The 8,299-nt window shown below is 41.0% G+C and overlaps 1 long non-coding RNA gene across 3 annotated transcripts; it reads left to right on the forward strand.

Moving 5' to 3' along the window:
- Positions 1-1,230: 1,230 nt before the first annotated feature.
- On the forward strand, positions 1,231-6,823 carry LOC136791810 (uncharacterized). Of its 3 annotated transcripts, none has more exons than XR_010834605.1 (3): positions 1,231-1,433; positions 2,031-2,204; positions 4,773-5,298. It is a non-coding gene; the product is annotated as an uncharacterized lncRNA (long non-coding RNA). The 3 variants fall into 3 exon arrangements; XR_010834604.1 differs by lacking the exon at positions 4,773-5,298 and adding an exon at positions 6,426-6,823 and having other exon boundaries at positions 1,235-1,433; XR_010834603.1 differs by lacking the exon at positions 4,773-5,298 and having other exon boundaries at positions 1,237-1,433; positions 2,031-2,348.
- Positions 6,824-8,299: the final 1,476 nt, after the last annotated feature.

The following is an 8,299-nucleotide window of genomic DNA, read 5'->3' on the forward strand; positions in this document are numbered from 1 at the left end:
TTTACACTGAACCTTATCAGCCAAAATAGTAGAGCCCAGTGCCAGCTAAACGCCGGTTCCTTCATCTGTGTAAGCACAGGACAAGGTGCAGCACCAACACGTTGGAGGCCAGACTCCTGCCCCAAGCACAGCCATACCTACAGCAACCCGCACCCTGCCAGCCTCCCGAAGCCAAACGCCTCTTCCTCTGCACACCAGAGGAGCAGAGAGGGGAGAGGAGCTGAAGAGGCTCAAGGCTCACCCATGTATTTTATCTACCTTGCATATGATGAAATGGAAAACTTCAATTTTTATTTATTTTTCAACCAATGTAAATACTTTGTCCACTAGCCAAATCACAGGCACAAGCCACCCCACCTTCTTCGCTCTGTGCTCAGCATTGATTCCACTAAGCCGAAATGGTCAAACTTAAGGTTGGCCTTTTGTCCAATTTAAACTCTTAAAATGATGAGAAGAGGCTGAAATCCCATCTCGGACACATGATCCAGCCCGTACCACAGTCTAAAGTTACTGAGAGACAGCAGGTGCCAGGCCCCAGCTCAGTGAGCTGCACGGACCTGCACGCAGCGAGACAGCCCATGCACCCCAACTGAAATACAGGATTTTAATTTAACTTGGGATAAAGAGCCCCGCCCCTCACTTCTTATATTGCAAGGAAATAAAAAACAGCTAAGCACTAAGGGTGAGAGCTTTGGATCCAGAGGATTTCAAACTAATTGACAAGCAATTAATAACCTTAGACCTGATGATCTTTGCATATGAAAGATAGCACAAGGGAAGAGGAACTACAGGGAAAACCTTTGTCATTTAATGTGCTTTGCCTTAGATGTGGTGTTTGAAACCCACATGGAAAGTTATATTAGTCTGTGTAAGACACTGTCCAGACAGAGCTCTTCTGCAGAATCTTGTAATCTGAAGCTCTTTTTTTTTTTTTTTTTTTAAATGGGAAACTCTTATAAAGTGAATTATTCTTAATCCAAACAAGAGATGAAAAATTACAGGATCAAAAATCGCCCTGGAAGATACCAGATGAAGACTTAGCACACCAGACCTACCTATCGTTCACCACACAGCACCACAGGCCTTGCTTCAGTTTTCAGTTAGGGGCGCATGGACCAAGGCACCAGATTAAAACCCACAGTGGGTCTTTCAGTGACGATACTGCACAACTGCTTTTGACAGATCGTTCTGGAACATGAAGCTCTACGTTGTCACAATTGCATTCACAACTGGGGCCTTCACCACTTTGAACCATTGCCATCGCTCTTCCTTCCACATCTAGGTGATTCTCACCCCAGTTACTTTGCTGTCTTCCCTTTGGCCTCCTGTAGGATCTTCTAGGTACAAGTTATAGAATCCAGTACTGTGGTCTTGGTGCCACCTTCTAAAATGCCCAGCACTTCGTGATAACACATTCAAGGAGTTTTTCAAAGGTATGATGATTGCTTCCTGGAGAAGTAGCTGTCCAAAAATACTTGTCTACCTCTGACAGCCTGTCTTGGAGAAACTAAAATTTAAGACTCTGCAAGGTTAAAAAGAAATTGGAAGTACACAGCTGATTCTTCAGAAACAGCCACTGGTTTAGGGACAACCAGCACAAGATGCCCTGGGCCTTTTTTTTGCCAGAAACGTTAAATATAATGCTCTGGCTTTGCCATTTAACTATTAAAGAATACTGAATACTGACATGGCTATCAGGATATTTAATGTTTGGGTTTAAAATGAAATGAGGGCTATCTGTAGAAAATGAACTGAAAAGTAGTAACACGCTAGATAAACTTACTTCTCTGCAGACTGCAGAGTACAGAAAGGAACCCAAACAGCTTAAAAAGAAAGCTTCCCATCAGCAAGAGTAACTTGTTTGAAGAGTGCTGGTCTGAGAGCTGTAACGCCCTAACCATTCAGCAAGGGCCCTCCTGGATCACAATGGAAGAAGAAACGCCCAGTCATCAAAAACCATATGCATAAAGTGTTTGTTGTTTTAACAGTTTCTCTAGCATTCACTAAAACAAAGGCGAAATGTTTTTTAGGACAGACAGATGCCTGGTCACCATGTACTGCTGCTGACAGAGCCCTGGAGAAAACCTCTGGCAGAATGAACTCAAGCAGACGGGCCAGGACCTGATCTGGCACGAACGGAAACCCATATCCAGGGGTGAGCGTACATCCGATATGACACCTGAAAGGAGATACTGTAGACAAAGGTGAGGACAGAAGTACAGCTCCTCTCTGATCATGACCCCGAGCACTCACAATCCAGGCAACATCAGCAAGAGCCACTAGAGACCTATTCCTCCAAAATCTGCTTTTGTCACCCCCCAAAAACATAAACATTTTATAGATTCAGAGCCTTTGCCTGTAATTACTACTCTTTGGTCCTGCAGAGCATGAATCTGCTGTACAGGCTGTACAAATACAGTGAGACAAGAAGAACAAGTGCCTGGGCAGCATTTGACAAAATGATCTCACATAGTGGGAGAACCCCTCTCTATGAAAGGCTTTCTGGTAGATGTACCCAAAAAAGCATGCTAAACGAGGCTGTAAAAATGTAGGTGTCTGAGCAACAAATTAACTGATTGACAGCTTCTGTCATCTTATAGAAAACAGCTTGCATTTTTTACAGTATAGAAGAAAATAAAACTCTGCTCTAACAAGTCTTATATCAAAAGCAAAACTTCTAAGTTGAGAGCCCTTTGAATTTAAAGCATCATTAAAGATCCTCTTGAGCACTGAAGATCTAATGGCACTTTTGACCAGAGCACATAGTAGTTTCCAGGATGTTAACTCCATTCTCTCTACTGAACTCCCCATCACTCTCTCCGTAACTGTACTGTACTTTCTTACTTTCCTTACCCAGAACATTGCTTGTAGTCAGTGCCTCTGATCCTGCATGGTACAGACCAGCCCAGGGGGGCTGCCCTTTGGTGGTGGATAAAGCAGAATAATCTGTCCAAATTTGGATCTTTGGATGCAGCTTTGAAGCACACAGTAGGACTTACAGAAGTTTCAAAAACATAAAGGACAGAGAGAAAATAGAGGGATAATATTATCAGAGCAAAAGCATAATAGTAAATCACTATTTCCTTTTAACAAGTGAATTATAGTGAGTTCATTAAATAGATGAACTACCCAATATATATATATTACATAGATGTACTACTCTCTCTATATAGAATATATATAATATATGTAATGTATACATACACACACTATAGGAACAAATCCTGCTTGGGAATAGCAGCTGTTAGGTGACCTCCCAGGTCTTCACCATTTCCAACTACACCACTTTAAAGAGCTTGGCACTGAAACACCACACAAAGTGACACTTTTTTCCACTCACTCATAACTAAGTCAGACAAACTATTTTGCAACAGAATTAAAATTAAACAGACCTCACAGAATGAGAGAAAGGTTTTGCTTTGTTTCATTTTATTTCACCGGGAAGTCACTGCTGCTTGGTTTAACAATAGACAAGCCTTCTCAGGTGATGGGAGGAATGAAAAATGTGAACGGTTAAGAACTCCTGATCATTGAGGAGATATTTGAGACAGAGAGCTCGATTAACTGCTTGCTAAGAGACAGAGGAGAATATTGTTGCTTTTTGCCACTGTTTCAGCACAGCAAAGATACACACAAGATGCCAATCTTGCATCTGGATCTGAATTTCAATGACCACACCTGGGTGGGGGTTGACATTTAATTTAGATTTTTTTTTTTGTAATTGGTTAATACTAATATCCACTGTAATCCTCAGACTACCTTTACTGAATTTAAATTTCACAGAATATCCTATCACACAGCTTATAGCTACTGCAATTGCCGCTCCTCTGCCTAAACAAGTGCATGGCAAAAATACCATTGTCTATTATCAATTCATAGCTACCTGTACATGTCCACAGAGAACACATGAATTTTGGCTTAACACGTCTAGAATCAAGTGCACCAGATCAGACAGTATTACTTATGACAAAAGGATGTAAGGAAAACTCTCCTGACCTTGCTCTCCTCTAAGCAGAAGAGCCTGCTCATCTCCACAGCACAGGCAGGGATGGAAGAGAGTAAATTACTCAGGACCAAAACTCACCTGGAGCTTTAAGTCAGTGCCTGCACTAAACACATGCACGAAATTCTGCCACATTGGAAACACTACTGGCAGATCCTATTGCAATCACATCTAGAAGCAGGTAAAAAATCACATCTAGAAGCTTAGTAAAATTCAGCTCTTGATTCATATCTGTCCTCAAATCCTGAATTCTAGGTCTGAGCTTCTGGGTTGGATGCATGCCTACTCCGAAAAGATCAGCTTGAGATAAAAGCTAATGTTTTCCCTCTTTGCCATAGAAGACAATTACGGATTTGTCACCTGAAACCATGCCTCTTTGGGACAATCTCTCTCAGAGGATGCCGTTACAAGTGTCCCCTTAGCAAGACATTATGCTTGCCATAAGATTTCTATTTCTATTTTCATCAGCCTTTGGTGTAGCATCTCCAACCTGTAAAACACATGCATGGGACAGAGAGAAGGAGAGCTGGAAGATAAGATAACTCTCAAGGGAGAAGGTTTACAAGATGATTCCTATTTGGGTGCTATGCAGTATAGACCAGTCACATGATAAAGAACAAAATTGAAGCCTGTTTCAAAGTGGAAAACAATTGTTTAAACAACCTGAATGTAAAAGGGAATGAACTGCTCTCCTGCTAGTTAAATCAGTCCTTCAACCTCTTCAGTTACACGACCTTCCTAAATGTCAAAATGTTCTATGTGTTTTCAGCTTCTTGGAGATCTGAGAGCTGACCATGGACCACTGATCAGCCAGAGGGCAGAAATAAGTCATGGAGAAGGGCAAAAGCTCTTACAATAATTAATTTGAATTCAGCGTAAATGAAGGTTTCTAGAAATTGGGGTGAGGGAACAAAAAGAACTGGTTAAATACTAAAGTCTTTAATAAATTTGCAAGTGGTCTTTAACCCACCAAATCAGAAAAGGATGCACTTTTCGATCACCCTGAAATTCAACAGTGCTTGTCTTAAGGGGAAGGGCATTGGTTCATTATAAAGACTTCAATTATCACCAAAATCTGAAAAAGCTTGGAGACCAGATCTCGAGCCCAGATCGAACTTTTACCTTAACTGAAAACAAATAACGTTTAAATGTTTCACTGAAAAACAGCCTCTGAACAGTACAGTGCAACTGACTTTTGCCTGATAAACCACCAGTGAAAGGATCGACCAAACACCTTCACCTCAGAAGCCACAAACAGTGTTTTCTGAATTCGACATCTCTTTTGGTCTAGCCTTTGTAGCAGACTCGAAGCTTCAAAATCTTTCCTGCACACAGCTGTGTTACAAATGCCACCAAGACAGCCTCCTCACTGGGGATTGTCTTTTCGCACAAAAATCTATTAAGATGAAAATCAGTTAAAATGTAATGTATTGTTAAGTGAATTAAAATATTCTTACTAGTTTGTTGCAAATGAGAATTCAAAGTTAGTCCACTCAAGTTCACCATTTGCTATTCATCAACCCCAAATTACAGGATACTGAGCCAGCTAGGGATCAATGTATGTGTTTATTTTCCCTTCAGATTTGTACCCGTTATGCAATGATGGAGAACGAATCATGATCAGTAGGAGGGCTAAAAGGAGGATATTGCAAGGGAACAAGAAAGTCCTCTCCTATTATTTTTACTCATAGTCTCCCATCACAGTCCTATCCTCTGAAGTTAGAGGCACACATACATAATCCGGGAAGTCTTCCAGATTTCTTTTTAAGGAAATGAAGTTCTCAACACTGGCTGCATTAAGAAGGGTATTTTTGGTTTTCCACAGTTCCATCAGCAGTGCCGAGTAGGGCTCTGAATACATGCCTGGAGGTTGTGCAGCATGCAGCTCTGTCCTTGCAGAGCTAGAAAAGCTGTCATCGCCATACCAAGTAGGCTACGCCTCCAATTTTCCCAACAACTGTGCTACGTCACACGCTTGCGCATGGCTCTACAACAAAACCCATCCCAGTGCTGGCCACTTACGGCAGGACTCCAGTTCAGGGTGTGAGCTTTCCAAATAAATACTTTCAGCTATTTGGGCTGTGAAAATAGTCTTCAAAATGCATGAAGACATCTTCACTGGTAACTCCAAAACCTCAAGGACCCCCAGGACTTCCCAATGCCTGCTCCTCTCTGTAGCAGAAGCATTGAACTGATGTGCTAATGCCACAGCCTGAAATTGTGTTGCCTCCCCAAAGTTTCAAAGTTCTCATTAGTCCTCCTCAAGTACCCAATCATTCAGTGCTCCCTACTGTAGCTGCTATGAGATATTTCCACAAACCGAGAATAAAAATATTAAGTATATTTAAAATAAAATCCATAGGGATTGTATCAAACAAATTCGACTAACTGGAGTCTATGTGCTTGTTTATTTTCCCTTCAGATGGTACTCTTGTTATGCAGTGGAGAGAAAGAATTAAGATCATTATGAGGGCTAAAATAAGAATATTGCAGAACAAGAAAGCCTCATCTCTAAAATAAGAATATTGCAGGAGAACAAGAAAAGCTCATCTGATGAATTGTTTCATTGACTTATGTGGAGTTATACTGATTTACACTGCTAATGACTGCTCCATTCTGCTGAACTACCAAGGACTATCAAGCTGAACGCAATGTCATAATGTGACAATATTCAGTACTTAACAGCTTTTTAATGTCAGATTTGCAAATGTCTCAATTTCATAATATGAAGGAGACATCGTTGAATTTCCACATTGTCACAGAATCGAGAAATCTTGCCATTCCTTCACAGTGGATTGTTTGGGATTGAAATATTTCTCATGCATAAATTAAGTAATATAAAAATTGACAGCTCAACTATAACATCTGCTCATCCATAAAAGAGTCACTCCACCCAGTTGAGTGGGTGAAGTAAACTTTACAAGGTTGAATTAATGTAGGTACTGATGGAAATACAACCCTTTTTAATCAGCATAATTTCAAAATAAATTCTTAAGTAATAAAAAATTAAAGCACACTATAACAAGTGGAGTGAGATGATCTGGATTAATCAGCCACAGCTGTACTGTTAGTGGGAATGCCCTAAAAGTCCTAGCATTCTTCTCTCCCACAACACGATGAAACCTACATCAAGTTGCTTAAAAAACTTGCTTATGAAGCAACCAGTTTTTGAGCCACTACTCAAGTGTGTCTGAAATGATTTGAAAAAGTTCAACCCAAATACTGAGTCACTCCATTATTCAGGACAAAGCTTTCACAAACAATGCATCAGGGAAGAAAAAAAAAAAAAAGGGAGAGCTAACCAAGTATTTGAACAAATTTTCTGGAGAGTCTGGAAGGAGAAAGATCTCATCAGGAAAGCTCAGCCCATTACTGTCATTCGACAAGTGCCAACTCAGCAAAGTCACATATCAGCTGAACTTCAAACACAAATTTTCTTTCAAGACATCAGGTACCCGAAAGCAAAACACCCTCTCTTCGCTGATATGTAAAAGGAGAGGGAAATCTGGTGAGAACTCAGAATTTCAAACATACAGGTGTTGTGGGAAAATATGAACACCATGTAACTGCAAGGCCCAGTTTAAAATAAAGCCACTTCAAAAAATATTAAAAATACAGGATGAGGGTAGTTTATCGTGCATCTCCCTCCTTCAAAGGAGTATGCTGTGATTGTGTTCACCTCACGGTTGTAGGCATGAGATGTAAATGCCATTCTGATCCTAGTGCACACACACACCTTGATACCATTTCCCTCTCATAGCCACATTAGAGCTGCCAATGTCCATGCATATACATGTAACACCGGGGCTATTCTGCAGCGGCAGGATGGCAACGCAGAGTGGTTTGACCTCTGTATGTAATTTTACTATCTTCACAGAACTGCATTCTCCTCTTGCTGATATGCTCAGTGATTATTTCTTGTCTTTATCTTTTGTGCTTGTTTGTTTGCTTATTTAGGTGGTAGCAGTGTGCTGTCCATGACAAATAGCTTGGAGGATTCCAAGCGGTTGAGTATTTCCTCCTTTAGTAGCTTCATAACAACTCTTCATTAGCAGCTTCTCCATTCCCATGCCTTGAGAACACCCCCATTTGCTTTGAGCTTTTTCTTCCGCTTATAGGTACACATCCCTCAGCCAAACGCCAGGGATCCTCCAGTCCCTTGATGGATCTGCTCAGGGATGGGCTGAGATCAGCTGCCAGGTCCTGGTAAGGGCAGCTCTCCTTTTCCTTCATTTACAGCCAGCTCTTTGTGAGATGCTTTAAGAATGAAGCTCGGAACAGACCACTCAGGAGTTC

Source organism: Anser cygnoides, chromosome 12, assembly GCF_040182565.1.
Source record: "Anser cygnoides isolate HZ-2024a breed goose chromosome 12, Taihu_goose_T2T_genome, whole genome shotgun sequence".
Classification (NCBI taxonomy): domain Eukaryota; kingdom Metazoa; phylum Chordata; class Aves; order Anseriformes; family Anatidae; genus Anser; species Anser cygnoides.